The 26,016-nt window shown below is 37.4% G+C and overlaps 1 protein-coding gene across 3 annotated transcripts in view; it reads left to right on the top strand.

The window, feature by feature from the left end:
* The window catches only part of SLC16A7 (solute carrier family 16 member 7), a 143,575-nt gene that overhangs the window by 18,340 nt on the left and 99,219 nt on the right, over window positions 1-26,016 (top strand). For 2 of the 3 annotated variants that reach the window (XM_045184732.3, XM_024576303.4), the window contains exon 2: window positions 2,466-2,563. The exons of the other annotated variant lie outside the window; for it this stretch is intronic. The gene's annotated coding sequence lies outside the window, so the exon portion shown is untranslated. The remainder of the gene's footprint in view (window positions 1-2,465; window positions 2,564-26,016) is intronic. 3 annotated transcript variants of the gene reach the window in all.

Raw genomic sequence — 26,016 nt, 5'->3', positions numbered from 1 at the left:
TCCCCTAACATTTGTTATTTAAAAGGTATCTAGATCTCATTTCCACTGTTACACTTAATAACATATTTTCCATCATCATTACCCACTTAAAAGACATATGCTGTCTGATAATTTACTGAAATGAGTGAGATTTTATAGATTTTAGTTGTTATATATTGTGGAATAAATACATTCTTTGGAGAGATGGCTGGAATAATTAATTTATATTTTTTCTAATCTATGATAATTTGAGTTAATATATAGTATATGGACAAAATCACTTCTTTTTCTACCATTATTTTTAGCTCCATTTCTCCATAAAGTATGAAATCAAAAAAATTAATCTGCATATATAATTTCTCTATCCTTCAAGTCTTTAGTCATGTGAATATATTATTTAAACTAGTGCACATTCATTAGATTTATAAAGGCAAAATGGTTTCTTATTAAATACATGTACACTTCTCATTCATCATTATTAATATACTTACAATATTCTCCTTGGCTTTGGACAGGCACTAGCTTCCAATCTATAGTTATTCAGGTGATGCCTCAGTTCAAAAATGTCCAAACTTATTTGATTACAGATGCCATTTTTGAAAATAATTTTAAAGCACTGGAATTTTATGAAACACCATTTAAGAAACATAGCCTTGAGGAAAGACCTTTGTTTAAGACAAAATAGAGTTTTGAAAGTATTATTTATAAAACCTTGAATGTGCCTGAAGAGTAACTAAATTTGCATTACATTTTCAGAGTTGTAAACATGTGACCTCAGGTATTCAAAGTAGGTAGCCACTGTCTCCATTTTCGTAATAAAATGGCCAACATTGAAATCATATGGGCTAATAACATTTTAATATTGATCTAACAGTAACAGGAAGGAAAATGATCAATGGAATTATTAAAGTGAGGCAGTAATTGTTGAGACCTGGGAGCTGGCTTGAAAGATTCAAAACTATTTAAATCTAACTTCATTACTAGGGACTACATGAACACTTCCCTTGTGAAGTTACTATGGTTATTTTGTTAATTATTAATATTATTTATATGCTTCTCTGATAATCAGACTTCATGACTTCAAAGATTTTCTTAAACGCACAACTCAGCATCTCTAAGTCACTTTTTCTCACCATATTCTAAAGCTTTAGTCTATATACCTCATGCTCAAACACTTACTAAACTACCTGGCTAACCAATCTAAATTTGGCATCTAAAATATAGATGCTTAGTTTTGTTTTTTTTTTGCTAATTATGTTTCCACATAATCTCACTCCATTCTTTCTAGCATGACTGAGACCAATGAAATTAAAAATAGTGTTGTACTCAATAATGGGGCTAAAAGATGATTGAAAGTCACCTACATTCAAGAAGCACAAGAACAAGTTTCCTAAATTTTGACTAACGTTGACAAGTCTACTAAAACAGCACAGTGGACTTTTCCTTTTATACTTCTTACACATACAAGGAAATGAACATGAAGATTATGCAAAGCTAATTTTCTTTAAGTAGAATGCTCTCGTCCAATTCCAAAATGCATCGCTGTTAGCAGTCTTATTGTTCAGTACACACTCTTACTGTGTGTTATGTTCCCTTCCTAACTGGTTTTGGTAATAACATATACACGGGTATTAAGGTCAAGTGCTTCCTAAGAGAAATACTTGTGACTTTTGAGTGCTGACACTGACACCCCCTTCTCCTTGCTCACAACTCACTTTTTTCTTGATTTTGTGGGAAACACCTACCTACAGTGAAATTTTAGTATATAAACGGTATGTCAGTAGTAGAAATGGTGTTTTACTGGGACGTTGGCTATGCTTTCTATGTAGAATTTTATGCTGATATATTTTTCTGGTTTTTCTTTCCTTATATTTTCCTATTTATAACACCCGATTATAAAGAACTATTCAGTGGATCCATTTCCTTTCCTATCTGCCCTAAAGTGAGCACTGAAACTTCTTTGAGTGACTTCTCAATCTAATGTGAAGATTTTATCAAATACTTCCTGTTGAAATAGACATTTAACCTTTGCCAAATCTGATTGACAAGGTGTACCCTTTTCTTTTTCAGATTTGTAGGATTCAAATGAAGGAACATTTAATTTCCAGATTTGCAGGCTGAGTATCATGGATTTTACACAGTATGTCTGTATAGATGTAGCCATGCACTGAAAGGAACTTACGTGTTGTTTCCCCCAGTATTTCACTCAGTGTTAATCCTACTGAATCTATGAAAAAGTGATTGTCCAGCTTCAATGAAAAGGTTTGCGGGCATACAGTAAACTTACCATCTGCAGGCAGCTCGTATTTTTCTTAGCCAGCCTCATTTGTTAGTAAGTGTATGTTAGTATTAGCCCGAGAGGCAAAGTGTCTGTGAATTGTGTTCTTTACATTTTTATTAAATTGTGAATTGGCAACATTCATACCAGAAAGGCAGGTCTTTGGCTCCCTGTGGACAGATTCTCAGGACTCTATCCTTGTCCACAGCTCCAGTGAAGATAGCCGTGTATCCATCACATGACGTGGGCTGAGCAGATCGGAAGTGGTGCTCACTGAAGTTGTACGATATTGCTAACTCTGAGCTGGTGGGTATATTGACATATGCAAATGGATGCAGCTGCCGGGCTAAGGGAAGAGTGGAGCAGATGCTCAAAACAAACACTTATAATGATGTTTTTACAATGACTCGCATTTACTGAGTGCCCATTGTCTCAGGCAGTATTCTAAACACTTTACATGCGTTATCTTGCTTAATCCACATACATAAGATAGGTACCATTACTCCTACCTTACAGAAATGAGAGCTAAGGCTCTGAGATACTAAGTGACTCACCCAAGTTCAAAAAGTTAGTAAATCATAATGCCTGAAAGTAGACACCCAGATTCCACATTGTAACACTTAAATAATACTCAGCATCTGAACTGTTTGGGACTCTACAGAGACAGGGCAGCTGCCTAACACCTTAGCTCTGCAGTTAAGTTCTATGTTGATATGTCAATACTGATTTTTTCCTCCCCCTTTCCTTAAGCTATGTTGAGTGGATTTTGATTTTTGATTTTTTGCAACTATAGACCCCTACTTATGAAAAAGTTTTCATTACTCATGTTATAGATTAATTGTTGGGATTTTATGTGCAAAGTAAAACAGATCAACTTGGAGATTGTCTACCTACATACCTTTTTCCCTGAAAAAGTACAAGTAATTATTGAATTCGTAATGAGCTCTGTTTATTAACTATTGTATATGAAGACAGCACATGGTCTGCATTAGAGAATATTAAGGAGGCGTGTGTCAGCCAAGTGGTCCCACCTGTGCATTTAGAACACAGTTTTTGCCATGTGATGCTCGCAAAATTATGACATTTCTCTTGACATTTTTATTAGCCTGGAAACTCAATGACTAAGGCCCTTCTAAAAAAACAAGACAAAACAAACAAAAAAACCCCCAACATCTGTACTTTTACCCCTATAACCACATGAGAGAATTAGGGATGTGTGTTTGCTCTTTGGAAGGAATGGGGAATAGGAATTGTAGGAAGTAGGAGGCACACAATTGTGAGGAAGAGAAAGCAAATGCACAATAGGATATCCTCCAAAGGGAACCATATGGAATTATTAATCAGAAACATAAAATTAGGCATGAAAGCTCACTACCTCCAAACTGGGAGGGAGATTTATAGTTTTTGTTATTTACAATGTTACTTTTTTCTGCATTTCTTCTTTTTTTTTTAATTGTTGTTCAAGTACAGTTGCCTCCATTTTCCTGACACCATGACCCCCCACCCCGACCTTTACCTCCCACCCTCAATTCTTCTCCCCTTTGGCTTTGTCCATGGGTCCTTTATACAAGGTTCCTTGATGACCCTTTGCCTTCTTTCCCCCGTTATCCCCCTCCCCACCACCCCTTGGCTACTGTCGGTTTGTTCTTTATTTCAGTGTCTCTGGTTATATTTTGCTTGCTTGTTTGTTTTACTTTGTAAAAAAATTGGTCTTCACGCTAGAATCTGTGTCTGTTTTATTTACCTGTGCAAAGTTGTACTTACAAAACCAGCCCAAATATAATGTGGTTTGGCAAGCCATTCTGAATAGAGGCGGTGTCTAGGAAGTAGTGAGGCTAAGCTGGAGTGGGGTTCCCCGTACTGACAATGGGAAGGATTAATTTTTAGCAGTGTTTCCCAACAACAAATCTGACTCAAGACTTGGTGCACTGTGATTGACCTATGGGGTCTCCACTGTTGTGCTATCATATCTCGGTCCCTTTAAAAAATATATATATATAGTTATTTTTTAGAGAGAGGGGAAAGGAGGGAGAAAGAGAGGGAGAGAAACATGATGTGAGAGAGAAACAATTGGCTGCCTCTTGCACGCCCCCAACTGGGTACCTGGCCCGTAACCCAGGCTTGCGCTCTGACTGGGAATTGAACTGGTGACCTTTCAGTCTGCAGGCCAGCACTCAATCCACTGAGCCACACCAGCAAGGGCAACCCCTTATTTTCCTGTAATAGGAGTTACATGCCTGTATTCACAAGCTTGACTTTCCCAGCCCCACTTTCTTCTGTTATTGGGGCTGTCTTATGCTAGGTTCCACATAGTATTTTTTTAAAAAATATTTTATTTATTTTATTTTTAGAGAAAGGTGAAAGGAGGGAGAAAGGCAGGGAGAGAAACATCAATGTGTGAGAGAAACATCACTTGGTTGCCCCTCTCACATCCCTAACCGGGGACCTGCATGCAGCCCAGGTACATGCCCTGACTGGAAATCGAACCTGCGACCTTTCACACTCCCCAGGACTAGGCTCAAGCAACTGAGCCGCAACGATTACTGGTCATGGAAATCTGGCGCCCCAGTCCTCTGAGTACTGGGGGACGGCAATGTTCTTTATCATCTCCTCAGCCGACAAGCCAAAGTCCTGCTGCCCTAGAGCGGGTTGGGTTAGAATCCTGATTTGTGGTATAGACTTTCACTAACTGCCAGTGATTATCATCCACCCTAAAATTCCTAATCTGACTTGAGTGTTCCACTCTTCGTGCAGCTATCTAACACCATTTACCCTGTGCCAGAATTGCCACGGTACTGATTATTCCCTCTCATTCTCAGATTACAAGGACCTTGAGAGGTGAAACGAACGTCATAATCTCTTGGAATCCACCCAGAGTGTTCCCCGTTGTGTGTTTCTTTCTGGCAAATGGAGTCTACTTCTAGAACCATTGGCCCGTGTTCACACTGCCCAAACCACCACCTGTTAATCTCTGGTGTTTTATGATGCTAATTTATAGTTTACATTATTTTGAAGTTGTTTAGTATCATTTATCTTTTACAATATGCTAAAATAAAAGGTCAAAACCCCTTTAATGCCTCTCTTACACTTCTGGTTAAAACTAAGACAGGGTAAGTTAGATCATTTGTTAATGTGAGGTGGATGTAGTATTGTTTCAAATTTTAAGGTACATAAACAAGTTTATTTTTAAATATGAAAACTTCTCTGTATGTGGAAGCTAAGAAGGTGGTGTTTTTTATCCTGCCCATGCTTGCTTTGGAAAAGAAGAGGACGGAGCAAGAGTAATACCCACCAATTCGGGGGTGCAACTTTCCTTTGCTTTGAGGAAATTAGGCATCTCAGTTATGTTTTCAGTATTTCCTATATGTTTATTACTTTATGTGCTTTTCCTGTCCCGCCCTCCAATCACACACACACACACCTGTGTGTTTCCCGATTCTTCTGAAGTAAATACGAAATTAATACCTTAGTCAATTCTGTACTCAGAGTGAAAGGTGTCCGTAAGTGTACTGTGTTTTCCCAAGCACTCTATTGTGTGCTCAAAATAAGGTAGAGGTAAATTGTTAGGTGAACCAGAAAACTATCTTTTAATGAAGGATAAGCCAACATTGGAAGTATTTATTTAATTACATGTTCAAACATTGTTATCAACCTACTTATATGTTGCTGGGTGGCTGTTTAAACCAGTATAATCTTCCTCCCAGGCTAAAAAATAGGTTGTTGTTCTTCTCTTATTCTTGCTGATTTGAAATAGAACATGGGTATGGATAAAAATATGTCAGACTATAATTATCTTTTTCTGTCATAAATAGAATGAAATGCTTAAGTCTTTAGTCCATTTTTCTGTACAATTATCGTTTTATTGCTTGTATAGATCACTGATATATCTCATATGCTGTGTATATGCATATTACAAGTACCGTCCTTCAGATGAAGGCTTTTTGGTTTGTTTTCTATACAGTATCTTTTGATAAATGGTTCTGAATTTTACTAGCTGAGCTTATCAGTTATTTCCATTCTTTTGTTTGTTTACCTTGTTATTTCTTGCTTAATACATCCTTCTCAACTCCCGGCTCATAAAATTACTGTCCTAAATGTCTCTCAACACTGTCTAATAGAGTTTTCTACACTGATGCAAATACTGTTATCTGGCACTGTCCAATGACAGCCACTAGCCAGATGTCATTATTGAGCACTTGAAATTTTGAGTATGACTGGGGAGCTAAATTTTTTAACTCAATTTTAATTAAGTTTAAACGTAAATAGTCTCGTGTGGTTATTGACTATTGGATTGGATAGCTCAGCTTCGGTTTCCTTCTATCATCATTGGTGATTCATTTGGTAATAATTTTCTGCGGGGTGTCATATTTAGCAGTATGGATGACCAGTGGCCCTAGAGCAACAGCTTTTCCCTACTGATGATACTGCTAGTTTTGAAATAAAAAATCAGTGGTGTGTGTCTCTGTGTGTGTGTGTATTTCTTGGCTTTTTGTTTACTGTTCCTTGGTGAATTAATCTATCCTGTCACTAGCACCTCTCACTGTCACCATAGCTTTGTCAGCTCCTTGTCCCCCACACCCCTTAGCTAATCACTATTGGAAATTTTTGTATTTGTTGTTCATTTGCTTTTTCGAGGGTGGCGTGTTGTTTGGTTTCAACAATAAGTTTTATATGGGCAAACAAATTTTCTTAATGTTTAGTTCTTATAATTCTCATGATCTCTTATTTTTAATCACATTTTAATTCTTTTCTACTTAAAGCATATTCAATTTATATTTTCTGATTGCTACTTTTGCTATGTAATAATGTCTCTATCAGCCTGACTCTACTCTCTGTAGTTTCTCCTGGCTCCTGCTTCGTATTGCCTTACATAGGAGCATTACTTGGATCTTTATCATACAGGAATTATGTGAAGCTTGGGCTAAACTGGATTAACTAGCTGAGAGAATTTACATTTCCTTCTGCCAAGGCTTGGGAAATTAACCGACATTGTAAACTGTTTTGGATGTCTGAACCACTGCGCTAATATAAAATTTGACTGTACAACCATGTAGGGGATCGCTTGGTCTTGAGTCCTCGTGTGATACTTTTTGTTCCACACCACTAGTGCCAAGTTTAGGGACAGACTAGTTGTCTGTAGTGTGTTGCCTGTGTGTGTTTCTGGTACAGTGACAGTACAGTTTTACTGAGTCCCAGGAGGGCTTATAACCTTGTAGACTTTCCAACTCCAGCTGGTCTTGGGGCTTGTGATCTATTGCTAGCACCCTTTGGGCTGTGAACCATCAAGTTCAAGTCCACTAAGTTCATCAAATGTTCTGAGAGGACACCTGAATCTGCTTTCCATTGGTTTTACTCTCGGGACATTCCTTTCTATCTACTTTTTATATTTTGTGTATAATTCTTAGTTGCTCCCAGTGGAGGGATTTTTATACTGCCAAGGACAAGGACTTGCACAAATTAACTCAAGTAACAAATTCAGTAATTGGAAATTCAGGGGATTTTCTCGGAGCCTGATTTCAGGAAGCATAGTCAGCTCCTGCTGGAATGGTATTCCAGGGCCGGTTTTCCCCCCGGGCCTGCCAACTTTCCATTTTGTCACAGGGTTGAATGACCTTTCACTCCAAGTGTCCAACGCAGTCCAACTGACTCAGTCCATCTATGTGTACTTCAGATTCTTGCGACAGAAAATAAAATTGTCTTAGCCTCAACTGAAAACGGTAGGAAGGTGGTACAAAAGATTTAAGGCAGTATCAGTAATGGTCAGAGCCCGGGTTCTTCGGCTGAATTGTCTGGATTTGAATCTAAGCTCCAAATCTTGCTGGCATTTTATATCTTGGAAAATTTCTTTGGGATTCTGTGACGTAGTTTCTTCCTCTGTAAATGGGGATGATAACAGTAATACTACATCACAGTTGTGATGAACAATAAACAAGCTATTACAGGTGGAGAGTACAAAGTAAAAGTAATGCCTTGGATATAGTGACTAGTCAATAAATATTAGTTATTTCTTTTCTACTTGATGGAACCCCTGATCTAAGTGGCTGTGGCCTGGGGTTAGGATGATGTGGTACAAACATCGTTTCCTAGGTATGTTTTTTCATCACCAATGAGATGCAAATTGAAAGAAAGGAAAGCAGTAGCAAATATGACTAATGGAAAGTGATAAAATAGAAACAAAACAACTTGTCAATCTGCTGAAACATTTAATATGATTTTTTTTATGTAAAATGTACTTGAGTAATAGAAGTGTTACCTAAAGAGACAGATTTTAAAAAATTACATTGACTGAGCTATATTATGTGTAACATTTCACAGCTGAAATTTTTCCTATTTCAATTTATCCTACACTTATTGACAGTCTATTGTGTGTGAAACCTTGTATTATGTGGGCAGAGCATTAAAAAGGTAAAAGCAGAGTATATTAGTAGGTACAATTATAGATTATAAAAGTAGAATCATGAGCATTTTACAGAAACATCTAATTTTTTACCTAAATAATTCTAGGAAAACCTTAAACATTTCAAGCACCAGTTTTCTCTGTACTCCTTGTAAGTGCCTGAAGTTTTATTCTTATTTTTTTGGTGGTTTTTGTTTTGTTTTGTTTTTAAGGGAAGAGTGTGTGACTGAAAGGTAAAGGTCAGGACTTAGCCTAACTCCCACAAAGTGGTACATCCAGTTACATTGTTAGTTATTTCCAAGTCCTTTGTAACTTCAAAAAGAGTAAATAAAAGTAACAAAGCTTTTCATTTGTACAGTCTTTTACGATGAACCCAGTGCTTTCATTGATTCATCTCATCAATTCAGCGACGTGGACCAATGCAATAAACCTCGGCATTTTACAGATGTCCTTAACGAGGCTCAGGGACTTTAAGCGACTCACTCAGAGTCGCATCAACACATAGTAGGGCCAGACTCAAAGGAGCCCTGGCTTCAGGTTCTAGGTTCTCCTCACTGCTTGCCAGCAACCAGTCCTGTCACAGAAATGAATATACTACTATTAATTAATGTGTTGGAATACACTCTTAAACTCAGAGGCACTCTAAAATAGAAGCTTCTACTAATTTTTTCTTTGATTACTCTGCTTCTATACTTTCAGTCCTATAGGGAAAGACATCTTGGTCAAATTGAGTGACAAGGAAATTAAGTTTTGTGTGGTGAAAACAAAAAGGTAACTGGGACAATCCTAATTTCTTTGCCACTGAGTAAAATTTATTTAAACCTTCCATTCAAATGTATATCATGTAGGAGTTCAAGTGTACCATTAAGAGACCTTGTTCTTGAAACATTTATAAATATTATTTAATATAACTTTTTTCCTACTCTCAAGAACATGGAGCGAAGTTGTTACAAGTACTCGACCTTTAAATGCAGAGTGTATAAATTAATTCACGTTATTACTTCAGTTTCATGGCTGAGCAGTCTTGTAAATAAAACTTTCCCTCATTAGAAAGAAGCTGATCTTGCAGTTTGCCATCAGTCTCCTGTCACTTACACCAGGCTCTGCTTCATGTGTTGACCTGGAACCCAAGAGAGTTTACGCACAATCGGTGAATTAAACCATAAGCAAGTTCCTGTCATTATGTTGCAACCTTAGTGCTGAAAAAGTCCGTTAATTTCTTTTGCATTTAATTAGAAAAATTTAAGTAAATTTCTTTTAGAAAGATATAAAATTTGATAGACCAGTATTTTAAGATTTCTTGCTCTGTGTAAAGTACATATTCATTTCTTACATAAACTGTTATCGTACGATTATATATGTATGTGTCCATACTAATCTTTTGATTTGTATTTATTCATCACCCTATGTATGATGTTTGCCATTAATGTTGCTAGAGAGAAACAGCCTCCTGACGACAGATTTTTTACTTTTAAGAAATGACATATTTTGCCATAAAGTTTCAGAGGAACTAAGATTAAATATGAGGACATCCTCTGGAAAATCCGCCATCTTTACTCAGTTCCCATTCTTTTTTATACATTTGACAGTCTTTCATGCTTTTGTCTGCTCCGCAGGCTCTGCTTTTTCTCTCACCTCATACTATTGCTGAAACCCCCATGTTTTCTCCTTCCCGACTCGTTTCTTCAGCGCCACATCTGTCTTCAGAGTTTCGACTCAGCCCTTCCACACTGACGGTTTCCCTGTCTGCAGCTCTTGCCCCAGCTGGTCCCGTTTGCTGCAGTCCTGCTCGGCTGGCCATTGCCCATGTGACACTCTTCCAGTCCCAGCGTCCACCGAGATCCACCCCATCTTTCACACTGGCAACACCAGGGTCATTTTTGACATTTCTTACCGACTATTCAATACATCCGCATTTTCACCTAAGACTCAAGACATATCCTGGAATCCAACGTCTTTTTCTGTTTGCCTGTTTGTTTCTCTTGCCGTGGTTTAGTGGCGATCTTTCATATCTCACACCCGAATGATTCCACAGCTTCTCTCTCTCCACTCTGGTAATTCTCCACATTGCCCTTAAAGCACTTTTACTCAAAAACAAATCCAGTCATATCCCGTCTGTGCTTAAAAACCTGTATTGATCTCCCTTTACTCTTGTGATCCTCAGCTTTCCTGTGCTGTCGAGCACCATCACGCATTTCCAATGTTGGTTTTCTCCCCTTCTGATCCTGCACTGACTCGGGGTCATCGTGTGCTGAGGCTCCGGCAAAAATTGTGTCTTTATATCTGAAATGACCTATCAAACCTTTTCCTCTTAACTGCCTGTCTTTCATAACTCAGTTCACTGGCACTTTCTCTAGGAAATGGTGCTGGAGTCCCCTAGGAAGAATGTATGGCCTTTGTCGGAACTGAATCTACCACTGTCTTAGCCCGTTAACACACTTGACTGTAACTATACGCTTATACAGCTATCTTCTGTGCTATATAGTGAGAGGAAAACCCATCATATTCTTTGTCTCTGTGCCTCCAACAACCAACACCTACTTCTCACAATTTTGGAGAGTGGCAAGTTCAAGATCCAGGCGCTGGCTGATTTGGTTCTTGGTGAGAGCCCCTACTCCTTGCTTGTGGATGGCCACCTTCTTTCTGCGTCTTCACAGATGAGAGGGGGTGGGCACGTGAGGGCCACAGAGCAGGAGATAAAGTTCTCTGGCCTCTTCTTAGAAGGGCACTGATTCCATCATGAGAACCCCATCTCCCCATGTCCTCGTTTAAACCCAATTACCTCCCAAAGACCCCACCTCCTAATATTATCACATTGGGGATTAGGGCTTCATATGAATTTTGAGGCTACACAAACATTCAGCCCAAAGCATTTTTTTTTTCTAATTGTATCAATGTGTCTCCTTTTCTGCAATGTACAATAGTAGACTAGTATTTGGAGAACAAAGTTTTCTCAAATGATGATAATCAAAACTTTTGTGTCTAAAAGCTCTTTGCCTAACTCCTAAAATGATATGCTCTTCTCATATTTGTTTAAAATAGTATATTATGGTCAGTATGCATTTTATACATTAAAACTACAAAAATGATCAACTCATAAGTAATAAAATGAGAGAAAATAATTTTTTAAAAAGATTGTACTTATTTATTTTTTAGACAGAGGGGAAGGGAGGGAGAAGAGAGGGAGAGAAACATCAATGTGTGGTTGCCTTTTGCGTGCCCTCCACCGGGGATCTGGCCTGTGACCCAGGCACGTGCCCTGTCTGGGAATTAAACTGGCAACCCTTTGGTTCACAGGCCCACATTCAGTCCACTGAGCCACACCAGCCAGGTTGAAAATAAATTTTTTTTAACAACAACTTTTGAGTGGAAGTGGTTGACAATATTTATGTTATTGCTGTACAATCCCACTGCTACAAAGTCTTTAAGAATGTGTACCTATGTAGAGTCTCTTAAGCTTCATATTTATTTCATCCCCTGAATATGCTGTGTGCCTTTCTGTATCCAAACTTTTGATCTCTTGATTTAATATATATATTTTGATAGTCTATACCTATTGATAAATAGCCTGTCCTTCAAAGGCAGCTCAAATTTCATCTTTTTTGATAATACCAATCCTGATGACCTCAACTAGAATAATCTGTTGCTGTTTTTGAATTTTCATAGCACTCACTGAATGAATAATTCTTTTGGAACCCATATATTCTTTTGCTTTTTAAATGTTTTATGTATTGCATATAAAGTTTTTGAAGAAAAATGTATTTACACCTTTTTATGCTATATAATAGTCACAAAAGGACCATATACACAGAAGGCCCAAATTGTCAATTGTTGGCACAAGGAGTGAAGAAGTAAGAACTGGGTTAGCATGGTGGGAATGGCGAAACCTCCGGCTCCTCCTTCTCTGTGTACACCGCTAAAAGTCCTGTTGTGGTCGCTTTCCTCCCTGTGGTGCATTTCTTCTTCAGAAAGCTCATTGTCCTTGATTGACCTTGAACATTATTATAGCTTAAAGTCAAGTTGCATATATTAGTCCATTAGCGGAACCCTCTTAAAAATATGAGCATATTTTCTGCCTTTCATAGGTTAAATGTAATCTGTGATGTTTTGTGGTGAGTAGTAGTTTTACATAATTGGATGATCACGCTTTAAGGAGCACGGTATACTGGTGGTAGGAATGTTGGCAACTTGCTAAACCCTTGAGGCCATTTCTTCATCTGTACAAAGTGGGTGGTGAAACTTCTCTTAGCAGGGATGAAGGAAAGATGGAAATTACTTGGCACATACTGGATGCTCAAAATAAATCAGCTCCCTTCTCCCAACTAATGGCTATGGACCAAACAATTAAAATGATTCATACTTATCACAGAGTCAAACAGCACCCCGAGAAAACCTAAGAGTGTGTGTGTATAATGCATATATATGCATTTAATTTTCAATAGAGTTATTTTCTCACAGTAACTGTTTCATAATAAACTTGAAAGATTAGTTTTTATCTTTCTAGGTACTAGGTAAAGGTTAACCTGATTCTATGATAAGGTGAAAAGATTAAAATCAGTAATTTAATGGTATCCATAGGGGGAAAGCCTTAAGTTTCCTTCCTCAAGTCACATATTAGAAACATAAAATATAATACATTTTTTTCAAGGACAAATGAGCTGGAAAATTTGCATATGTATTGTATTGTATTCTTTTTTAAAAGGAGATGTTTGTAGCCAGATATTAATGACTTAGACTGTCTTAATTTATTCTTGGTTAAAATTCAATATTATAAATGTTTCAGAATAGTTTTAATGTCAAGGGTGAGCTAGAGATTAATGGAAATGTGCTTTCAAACTGTGTTTATTTAGCTTCCTGAAGAGTTTGACATATTACAAGCCTATTTCTTCAACTGTTCTTAAGAATTAGATTTATTTTCTTCTTGATTTTATGCTCATAACTTCTTGAATTTGGTCTCAAAGACATGAGCTCTTCTGTGGTTAGAATAGGCCATTGGGAAGAAAATACATTCCATTTTGTTCTTTTATTTGTAGCAAAATGTCAAGTCAGTTACCTAACAAAAATAAACCTTGAGAATTTTGGGAGCCCTGGCCGGGTGGTTCAGTTGGGTAGAGCATCGTCCTCATATGGCAGGGTTGCAGGTTTGATCTCTGGTCAGAGCACATGCAAGGGTCAACCAACGAATCTATAAAAAACTAGAACAACAAATTCTCTTTCTCTCTCTCCCCCTGCCCCCTATTCCTTTCTTTCTTTAAAATCAATAAATTTTAGGGAAAGGAATTCTAGGATATCGAACTTGAAATAGATGGAACCATATCTGCCAGGAAAAGAAAATTGGTGCTGGTTTAACAAGGCCTAATAGCGCAGTGTGAAACTGAGAGTCAGAGAGCCGGCAGGAAATATTATGGCTCATGCTGTCTGTACGTAGTATCTTGTAGACCTGCTTCATCGATCCATTTAAAACCTGTGAGAACTTTCCGTGTTCAAGTCACTGTTCCACACTGAGGTGGCTGCGAAAGTAAATATAAAGAAAACCTGGTCCCTGGCAATAAGGAAGTTACATTAATGTGTGTATTTGTGTGTATGTTTGTGTTGGAAGGAGTAGAGACGGGGAGAGTTAAATAAGTAAGTAAATGACTTGTGTAATAAGGACCATAAGGGAAAGAAAGAAGTCTGAGAAGGAAGAGGTCACATTTTGACGGGAAGATGTTAAGTGGAAGGGACGTTTGCACCCGGACCTTGAAGGTGGATGGGATGAGTGAACGACACAGCAGCGGAGGGAAGAGTGGCTCCGGAGCACAAAGGCCGGGAAGTGAAGGTCAGATTAATTTAACCTCATGGTGGGTTATGTGAACAGGAATAGAGTAGATTTAACCTAAATGCTAGCATTTGGTATAATTTCACATTTAACATATGTGTGATTTGAAATTTGTAACTTTAAGGAAAAAAGGGAGGGAATCAAATGTTTCTAACCTAGTATTTTTTTTGTTTGTTTATTGTTTTTTTTTAAGATTCTTTAAACCAGTCTGGGTTTCTCAATGTCAGCATTCCTGGTATCTTGAACTGGATAGTTCCTTTCGTGGGGGATGTTTAGCTGTATCCCTGGCCTCCACGCAGCCCCGGGACTAGGGTAGGGCCAGGGAGGTAGCTTGGGCACAGCGTTTCAGGAGGCACTCATTCTCAGGACCATGTGAATTTGAATCTTGCACTGGCGTGACCCCAAGAGTGAGTGAATATTGCTCTAAATTAAGAGCCTTAAGTGTCTACCCTGCTTTCCCACAGTCCAGGTGCTGCTTTTATCCACCTGAAGCTAGTGACACCCTCCTAGTTGTGAGAGGCAAATAAATCTCAAACAATTCCAACTACCCCCAGGGGTACAACCTCTGCAAAGCCTTTTTAAGAACCACTGCAGCCCAACTAGAATAACTCAGCACATTTCTTTTTTTATTTGTAAAATGCCAGGAGGAGCAGCCTTCGGTGTAACCTTTTTTGTACCCAAAGTAGCAACTAACTACAGGTGTGTTTTGGGATCTATTTTTGTACTCACTCAAGGTAGTAAGTAAATACAGGTATGTTTTGGGCAGTGTATGCATGATTGAGACACACTTGGGGAGTAAGAGTGTGAAGAGAGAGCTGTAGGAAGAAACTGTTGTGATTAATCAGCTGATAGGCATTAGGAAGAGACAAGGATTTGTATAAAAGTCCCCAAAAGGTGACAAATCCTTTCTGCTGTTAATAATACACCTGACTTCTCATCTGTGGCTGCATGGAAGGGTAATCACTGCGCTGCCAGTCTTGGGGTGGCTGTGACATGACTTCGAAATGCATCATCCTGGTACAAGTGCTAAAAAGCTACAATGCCCTTGCACTTTATTTTCCTTTTACAAAATTAGGCAGTCTTCTTGGTAAATATTTTATCGTCCTGTTTATATTTGCTGTTACCAATTTTGCCCCTGCCCTACTCTATTCTATTTTCTTGGGCTCTGGGGAAAGCGTGGCACTTGGGGAACTGCACTGTGTACAGTGTGGCTGCCAAGAAGAGTACCGATACATCAGATCCCAGTGGGTTACATTGGTTCGTACGAGATCACAAAGCCACATCACCTTATTGTATGATGTCCATTTTCATGGTGAGAGGGAAATAAGAGTGATATGGCTTCTTAATGTTTCACAGTAGAGTTTAATCACTAAAATTCCAGGTGTCTCACATTCAGCGTGTCAACCAGCATGTTGCTTATGTTTCTGCAGCACTTCCTACAAAGATTGGTACAAGGTAATAATAACAAATTAAATGGTTTAGTTTCATAGCTCACTAACATGTGGTGTCTTAGGTGTTGTATTTCCATTTATTGCTCAGTAACCTTTGTTGGTGGTTAATACTATTATCCTCATCTTAGGCACGTGGAAACCAAAGTTAGGTTCATTAACTTGCTCACAGTCACCTGCTTAGGGTCACTTGATTCCAGATCTGCCAACTCTGGAGGCTGTGTTCTTAAATATTACTTCAGGGCTGGTTGACAATGGCCTTGTTGACTGCACAGGGCACAACTCCAGGAGGCTCCACACACGTGAGTGCTGTGAGATTATTCTGGTAGGTATGCTCTAAGTGCCCAGTGAATTCCAATGCTTTTAAGTATAATTTACTTAAAAAATTTGTATTGAATGATATACAGTGAGTGATGGAAATGTGGGCAGTGACTGATCTCTCTCTCTCTCTTTTCTACAAGGACATGCCTAAATGTAAATTCCATGGAGAATAGGATGGCTTTCGACTAAAAGACTTTTCCTTGCCCATTGTGATTTTACATATTCTAGTGCAGCTGAGGCACTTAGGGGCATGCAACTACCCCTTTAGAACTACTCTGTCAGCTACTGTTAATGAAAATTGTGTAAGTCCAGCAGAGTTCTTTTTCTGAAACCCAAAGCTGGAATATTCTCTCTCCATTTATTATTGTCTTGGAACCATTAGCTTTTGGCATTAGAAACTATACTTATACTAAAGGTGTTCGGCTGGATGTATGTGCTCCAAATTCTCATTACATGCTGCTGACCTCTCCTTATAAATCTCATCTTGGAGTTAGTCTCTACTTGTTGGCCCTAATTGGAAAGTTCTTTCCTATATCCAGGTACAAAATGTACTATCAGAGCTTGAATTTCTGCCCCTTATTAACATCGCCTTTGTAACTTATTTCCTCAGTTCTCTTTCCATTGGGAGTCTGGCTGAATCAAATTCCTCAGCCTTATGTACAAAGTGAGCTTATGGTAGAGAACATTACAAATCATGGAATGCAATAATCAAGAGCACAGTTTAATAATACTTTTATCATTAGGTAATATGCAAGTGTCCTTTACTAATTAATTACTTATGCATCATTTTGCACTTGAAAATCTAGAAATAAATTCATGTATTTTTCAGGATTTTGAAACTCATTTTGCAGTTTGAAAATCCAAGCATCAACTATACAATAATAAACTCCATGAAGGTACTGTAGGTCTATTAAGATAGGAAGCCTCTATACATGTACTTAGAAACTCTTCACCACTCAAATATCCTTGTAGATTCTTTACATATATTAATAACAACATACTAGAAATCACTATTACTTGAAAAAAATTATCATAAATGAATACTTAGAGGTACATTTATTTTCAGTACATATTTAAATATAATTACTTCACCAATTTCAGTGAACTCTTACTTTGAAACAATTGTGTAGGGTAAGCTGAGTTTGTTCCCCTTAGATTTTTATTAATTTATTTCTATTAAAAACTGATTAAACAGTCTTTAAATAAATGAAGCTTGACATTCATGAGCTCATGTAAATGATCAAAACTGCATAGGCTTAAATTAAGATATGTGTAAGATTTATGACAGTCCCAGGAAATGAAACATGAGCTCTTCTTATTTTTCTCAGATGAACTTACTTTTTTACCAGTGTTAATAATGTCAAGAAACAACCAAAGAGGAAAAAAATGTAATATAGAAAATTTCATCATTGAAATTTGAGGTTAAATTATCCTCTTTAAGTATGGAACAAAAGGTTTTCAAGTTTTTTTCTGATTAAATTATTCTACAGAATAACCAGGCAGTTCCTCTTTGTTTGGTAAGAGTAAGAGAGAGAGCCTTCCTCTTAGCTATTAAAACAATTCTGAGGTATCTTAGAATTAAACATTCCCTAAAGATGTTCTCCAGTCATTAAGTATGAATACTAAAACCTCTTCCATGATAATCTTCAAGAAAAAAGTGTACTGGGATCTCCGATAGCTTTGTTTGGTTACAGTTAACATAGGGAATATAATACTTAGTACTAAATTTAAAAAGAAAAGAAAGAATAGAAAAAAATAATACTTAGTACTAAATGAATGTCAAATTATAAGACCACCATAGGCATTTTCATGTGCCCTGAGGAGTTATTACATATTTCTGTACCTTTTCTATTAATACTTGAGGCTCATTATGCCTTGGTTGTTCAACATGATCTGAAGTAGAATAGTTAATTCTAATTCTAATAGTTAAATACGGATTAAATAGCTTGCAATCTCTCCAGTTTTTATCTATCATTAGGAAGTATCAACTCAGTAATACATACATGAATAAACTTTATAATCCTTTTGGCTCATGAGCTTTGACCTTGAAGCCTTAAGAAATATGATGATTTAATTTTCTAAAGATCCATAGCAATTTCAAGACTTGACTTGGGAGTTGAAAGGTAATTTTTCTTTTGTTTTTAAAAAATAATTTTAATGTATTTTTTTCATTACCATTTAGTCCCATTATACTCCTTTCCCTGCTGCAATCACCACACTGTTAATTTTTCAAAATGTTCTTATAATTGTTACCATCTTTCCTTGTTTTTTTCATTCTGTATTCTGAGATTTATTTTTAGTTTGTTCTGCCAATTTTTGTTTGATACAGAGCAGTGCCTTGTTTTGCTCCTCTTTTATGCTTCTTCTTAGAATGTTCTCACAGATTATAGTCTATAAGCAAAACAAACAAACAACAAACAGACAAACATAAAAGCAAAACTCTCGTGGTAGCGACGGAGTTGAAACCTTTCTGCATAACCAAAATGGTAGAGCAAAAGGCAGTATTGCCAAGAAAGAATGGCAGTGGTTTTCATGGTATTATTCCTTTTTAAAAATATTTTATTTATTTATTTTTAGAGAGAGGGGAAAGGAAAGAGAAAGAGGGAGAGAAACATCAATGTGTGGTTGCCTCTCATGTGCCCCTCACTGGGGACCTGGCCTGCAACCCAGGCATGTGCCCTGACTGGGAATCAAACCAGTGACCCTTTGGTTCACAGCCCGCACTCAATCCACTGAGACACACCAGCCAGGGTTCATGGTATTATTCTAATCATGGGTTTTCAATTCATACCCCTACCTGGAGCAACATTAACAGATGATGGCCTATTTCTCAGCTTTCAGTTTAAGTGGTTGTAAGGAAACTCGGGAAAATTACTAGAAATGAAGGAGACATTGGTCGTATGTAATTAGTAAGCAGACCCAAAGGAAATTTGTGACTTACTCTTTGTTTTTCATAATTGATTTTTTTTCAGAGTGAAGGGGATCTTATGATTTCAACTTATACATTCTCTTTAAGTTTTGGTAAATCTCCCTTTTTGTTATTTGAAATGAAATTGTATGCTAACTTGAACTCTGTACTCTGACAGAAAAAATTACTTTAGAATGTTATTTTTCCAAACATGTGATTATTATTTTTGTTTTGTGAAATTAAATGACTGAGATTCTGAAAAAAATGATGTAGTGCTTTTCCTAAAATAATTTTGGATTTTATCCACCCAAATAACAGGAGGGTTCATACCACCCTTGGCTACTAAAACTGTTTATCATGCCAGGTGTTTGTGATTGTGTAGGATTTTTTTTAATAGAATTTTTTTCCCTTTTTACCATTTGATTGACAAATAATGAAAGCCATTGGCAGGCCCTGTGCAGAAAGAAGGGTTGCCGTGTATTAACAATGGAAAATACTCACTTTTCCACTTGGTGGCCTAATAAAGAGGCTGATATTCTAAATGTCTTTTTTAAAAATAAAAAAAAAATATGTTAAAGAGAATATTTTGGTCCTTGGGCAAAGTTTCCTCAGGAATCTATACACTAATGTTGTATAGCTATTTTGAGAAGAACTGAATGTATGAAAAATGACTTATATGGACAAATTAAGAAGTCTAAAACAGTTTCTAGTTGAACAAAACACTGAAGACAATATTTGTATAGAATTTTTAAAAATGCATATGTATATGTTTGTGTACATATATATATGCACACATATATGTGTATATAAATATATATGAGCAGTCTGTATAAACTCTTTAAGTTGTAACTTCTCTGTCTGTAAATTGGAGGTATGATAGCTTCCAGGATACACTGTAATGAGAACTGTATGGTACAGCATAGTACTCACCTAGGTCTCTACCCTTCCCGCTACCTCTTCCATCAAGGATACCTTCCTTAAACACAGTAGCTAAAGAAGCCATTGCCCCTACCCCTTATTCCTGTGATCCCTTTTTTATTCTCTCAATTTGTATTTTAATTTAATTTGTATCTCTTGCTAGGGCAGAGACATTGTGTATTTGTTTGCTACAAAATTGTCCTGAGTCTAGTTTTATACATAGCATTCATTCAAAAATATTTCTTAGACCTTACTTTGCTTGAGATACAGAAAGTGGGATGAACAAAAATGAAATCCCTTCTCTCATGGAACATAAAACTAGTTACTGTGTTAATAAGGGAATTTTTTTGATGGGTCCAAATTTATTCTATAATTGTACAATTATTTCTAAGACTATTATTTATATATGTATCAGAATATAAATAAAGGTAGCCTTTGTTATGTTGTTTTTAAAAAATATGACTTTTTTACTTTTACATTCAAGGACATCATTTTAGCATGGATATTTTTGTCTTGGGGAGAGCCACTGAAATTATCGGGTATTGCTGGTTTTTACTTTCTCCTTTTGTGAGAAGAGGGAGTCAGTTTTCATGCTGGTCTGCAAACTAAGGCTTAATGAACTATCATCGACTGTGCCTTCCAGTGGGTGTCAGTTTGTAGCTGCTCCTAAATGTCATTAGTGAGGCACCTTTGAGCTTGTCTTTGATGGGAAGATGTACAGTAAAACTAACACTCTGCCATTTTTGGAATATCAATACTCTATCCATATAACCTGAGATGCTGAATAAAATCTAACAAAGCATGTATTTCTTAATATTATTTTACATGGTTGAGGGAAAAGTGTTTAAATTTACAGATTTTTTTAGAAATTGTTATGTTAATTCATTTTAATTTAAATGTAATCTAAAATCAGCCCTTTCTTATACATTTTATGCTGCAGATATACCTTGTGAACTGGTATAACAAGAGTTTCAAAACTAAATTTTTATGAGAGGAAAAGTTGGTGGGGGGCGGTCAAAGAGGGTACAGGGGGAATAAATGGTGATAGAAGGAGACTTGACTTGGGGAGGTGAACACACAGTACCATGTACAGATGATGTGTTATAGATTTGTACACCTGAAACCTATACAATTTTATTAATTAATGTTACCCCAATAGATTCAATAAAAAATAAATTTGCTGTCTTAACATTTCCTATATGAATACACTATTATTTGTTTCCATGGTTGATATTGACCCTCGGGCCCGGAATGCCCTTCTCCTGTTCTTTAAGTCCATTGATTCCTCCTTATAGATGCATTGCTCCTTCTAGAATTCTGTCCGTCTTTTACTTACCCCAGGCTAGTTAGATATCCTCTCTTTGTATTTCAGAAGGCCACCCACATAATTATTTCACTTACTTTACTACATTTTTCATAATTACCTAATTCTAGGTTTGTCTCTCCTAATTACACTGTGAGCTCTTTGATACTGGTGACCTCGTTAGTTCATCTTTGTTACTCTATAACCTAACACAGTCTCTGGCACGTAGGTTGTCTTAGTGCATTCAGGCTGCTCTAACAAAATGCCACAAACTGGGAAGCTCATAAACGACAGAAGTTTATTTCCCACAGTTCTGGAGGCTGGAATCCAAAAAGAGCGTCAGCACGGTCAGGGGAGGGTCTTCTTTTGAGTCACATATTTCTTGTGGTTTCCTCACCGAGTGGGAGAGGCAAGCTAACTTTCTGGAGCCTCTATATAAGGCACTAATCCCATTCCTAAACACCATGGTTCACCTACTGCCATCACCTTAGACATTAGGTTTTTTACAATAACATGAATTTCAGGAGACAGAAACATTAAAATCAAAACATAAATGGTGCTCAGTATAAGTCCATTGAATAAATGGAGGAATAAATGCTAAGGATTGAAACTGGACCTGATCGTTTGAAGGTATAGTCCAGAAGGGAGACACGTTTCAGAGATGAGAGCTGAAAGTTGACTGAGGAAGAGCATACAATGCAGGCCAGGGAATCGCTCTAAGCGTGCGTTAAGATTATGGTCGTGGGGTCCAATGGGACAGGTTCCAGAGTGGTTGTGAAGAATTTGGAAATAGTGTACAGAGTAAAGAATGATGAAATTATTTGAAAGTAAGTTGTTGAAACAGTTTGTAATAATTGAGAAAATAGGCACAAAGTTGTTGGAAAATTCATTATAATGCCATAAATTATTGATGAATTATTACTGTGCACATGTGCTCAAAATGGACTTATTTGTCAATTTTTTTTTTATTGTTATGCAATTACAGTTGTATGCCTTTTCTCCCCATCCCTCTACCCCACCCCAGGTGAACCCACCTCCCTCTCCCCTCTCCACCCTCCCCCTTGGTTTTGTCCATGTGTCCTTTATAGTAGTTCCTGTAATACCCTCTTCCCACTATCCCCGCCCCCACCCCCCACCCCCGCCCTGGCTATTGTTAGATTGTTCTTAACTTCAATGTCTCTGGTTATATTTTGTTTGCTTTTTTCTTCTATTGCTTATGTTCCAGTTAAAGGTGAGATCATATGGTATTTGTCCCTCACTTCCTGGCTTATTTCACTTAGCATAATGCTCTCCAGTTTCATCCATGCTGTTGCAAAGGGTATAAGCTCCTTCTTTCTCTCTGCTGCGTAGAATTCCATTGTGTAAATATACCATAGTTTTTGGATCCACTCGTTTGCTGATGGGCACTTCGGTTGCTTCCAGTACTTGGCTATTGTAAATTGTGCTGCTATGAACATTGGGGTGCACAGATTCTTTTGGATTGGTGTTTCAGTGTTCTTAGGGTATAATCCCAGCAGCGGAATTACTGGGTCAAAGGGCAGTTCCATTTTTAGTTTTCTGAGGAAATTCCATACTGTTTTCCACAGTGGCCTCACCAGTCTGCATTCCCACCAACAGTGCACAAGGGTTCCCTTTTCTCCACATCCTCTCCAACATTTGTTTGTGGATTTGTTTATGTTGGCCATTCTGACTGGTGTGAGATGATACCTCATTGTGGTTTTAATTTGCATCTCTCTGATGGCTAGTGATGCTGAGCATCTTTTCATATGTCTCTGGGCCCTCTGTATGTCTTCCTTGGAGAAGTGTCTGTTCAAGTCCTTTGCCCATTTTTTAATTGGGTTGTTTGTCTTCCTGGAGTGGAGTCGAGTGAGTTCTTTATATATTTTGGAGATCAGGCCCTTGTCTGAGGTATCGTTGGCAAATATGTTTTCCCATACTGTTGGTACTCTTTGTAATTTGGTGCTGTTTTCTTTAGCCATGCAGAAGCTTTTTATTTTGATGAGGTCCCATTTGTTTATTCTTTCCTTTATGTCCCTTGCTTTAGGGGATGTGTCTGTGAGGATGTTGCTGCGTGGAATGTCTGAGATTTTCCTGCCAATGTTTTCCTCAAGGACTTTTATGGTGTTACGGCTTATATTTAAGTCTTTTATCCATCTTGAGTTTATTTTCGTGTATGGCGTAAGTTGGTGATCGAGTTTCATTTTTTTGCACGTAGCTGTCCAGATCTCCCAACACCATCTGTTGAAGAGGCTGTTTTTGCTCCATTTTATGCTCCTGCCTCCTTTGTCAAATATTAATTGATCGTATAGACTTGAGTTTATTTCTGGGCTCTCTATTCTGTTCCATTGGTCTATGTGCCTGTTTTTATGCCAGTACCAGGCTGTTTTGATTACAGTGGCCTTGTAATACAGTTTGATATCAGGTATTGTGATCCCTCCTGCTTTGTTTTTCTTTCTCAAAATTGCTGCAGCTATTCGAGGTCGTTTATGGTTCCATATGAATTTCTGCAATGTTTGTTCTATATCTGTGAAATATGTCATGGGTACTCTAATAGGGATTGCATTGAATCTATAGATTGCTTTGGGTAGTATGGCCATTTTGATAATGTTGATTCTTCCAATCCATGAACATGGTACATGCTTCCATTTGTTTGTATCTTCCTTAATTTCTTTCTTCAGTGTTGTGTAGTTTTCTTATTTGTCAATTTTTAAAATCTCTGTGATAATTTGAATTAGCATAATATACTCAAAATCTGTGTAAAATATTAATAAGTGATGTTACGTCTGCACCAAGGCCTTGCCCCGTGGTTTGGACTGTGCCCCATACTTTGCATGCACTACCCGCAATACCGAACTCCAATTCAATTACTGCCACTTCTAGATCGGAAAATAGAATTCATTTGCCTGTCTTTGATCACCAAACTGTTAGATACCGGATCTGGGATTAGATTCATTTTACTTGAACTGGAAGTCAGTGCTTTGTTATTCTGCACTGTTCTATGCCCCACTGAGCCTATGAAATGTGTGTACACTTTCAGCATGAGTGTAAAGTGACGAGCATAAATGTACACGAATTTTGCTATAGCGTACATGGCCACCCATTCATTCATTCATTCATTCATCAGACATTTGTTGGCCCTCCAGGCACTGTGCTAGTTAATGCACATACAACCCATGACCTTGTGGAATTTATCCCTCAAGACGCAGGCATTAGAATGTAAAGAACTATATAATAACAATTTTGAAAAATGCTATGAAGAAAAATATAGTGCCTTTTGCTAAGCAGATTATAGAGCAGAGTTTGCATGTACTTACTGTCCTGTGGGTAAGTGTTATTAGGTTTATAATATAGCCAACGGTAACCCAAGAAGATGCTTAAAATAGCGTTAGATAAGTGGTACCACACCATTGTAATCAAGCCGAATGGTTTGAAAACATGGGTCTTCCAGCAGCCTTTCCACAGAGCTGCAGAAATTTTGGTGAACTGAAGAAAATTGTGGCCAAATGTCATGTCTTTGTTTCAACTTTGGAAGGTGACTTTGGAGCTATCTCAGCAATGACCTACATCTGTTAAGAAAAACAATGCATATCCATGGAGAAGATGACGGCACTGCCCTTTAGGGAGCAGTACCTCTACTCCTGCAGCCGAGCGCGTGGGTGATTTTGAACTAGAGATATTGAGTATTTGATAAATTTGAATATTTGGCTTCATGTATTGCTAACATTTGGCAGAAAATCTAAATAGCAGCCAAACAGGAGAATTTATGTCATTTACAACTTAATAAACCTAGAAGATCAAAATAAAACAGGCAAAAAATAGTGAACACAAAAACTCAGAACAATGTGAAACTTTACCAGATGTTAATTACAATCTAGTTTCAAGCTTTATTGTAGCTCAAAGGCCATAAAATCCTAAATTTCAGTTTCAGAAGTTAACTTAGGTTGGTATTATAATGATTTTATAAGTAACTGGTACTAAAGGAATTGATGAAAATTGCAGAAAAGTCAAAGTCAATGATCTCTGTTTATTTAGTTTTGATTTTCTTGCCAAGAAATGTGTGTTGAAGCTTAACTTCTTTTTCTCCTCTCACCTTTCAAAACCTCTTCATAAACAGATGGAAAACTGGTACTTTTCTGACAGTCGGAAATATTTTTGTAATTATCTGCAAATCTGGAAGGCTTAAGACTCTATTTCTTAGCTGTCAGGGAGAAGTTGAAATACTTTTTCGTGAAATAAGTATAAGTGTGTATGGAAGACAGAAGTTAATGAAGAAATCCAACATCATAATTGAAAGTCATTGTTATCTGTCAAGTCAAGATAATGTGAGGCTTCCCTGTTGTCACCCTTCCTGGGGCTTCCTCATTGGGTCAGTACCTCTCATCAGCCTCTCCTTACATCTTTCTTGTGTGCTACTATCTCAGAGGAGGAGCTCTGAAGTTGGATCTCAAGGAATAAATAGGAGCTTGTCTAGTGGAAGAGAGAGAAAAGGATTTCTTGACAGACATGGCCATCTACTAAGGCGGTAAAGACGTGATGTTATGAAATAGCCTGTGATGAGCTGGAAACAAATTTATTCCATGTGAGAACATAGTACAAGGGAAAGAAGTGTTATTAGAGGAAAATGAAGGGGGAAGAAGTCAGGTCAG

This window comes from Desmodus rotundus, chromosome 3 (assembly GCF_022682495.2).
Source record: "Desmodus rotundus isolate HL8 chromosome 3, HLdesRot8A.1, whole genome shotgun sequence".
Lineage (NCBI taxonomy): Eukaryota > Metazoa > Chordata > Mammalia > Chiroptera > Phyllostomidae > Desmodus > Desmodus rotundus.
This window is presented reverse-complemented; position numbering and strand designations above follow the sequence as displayed.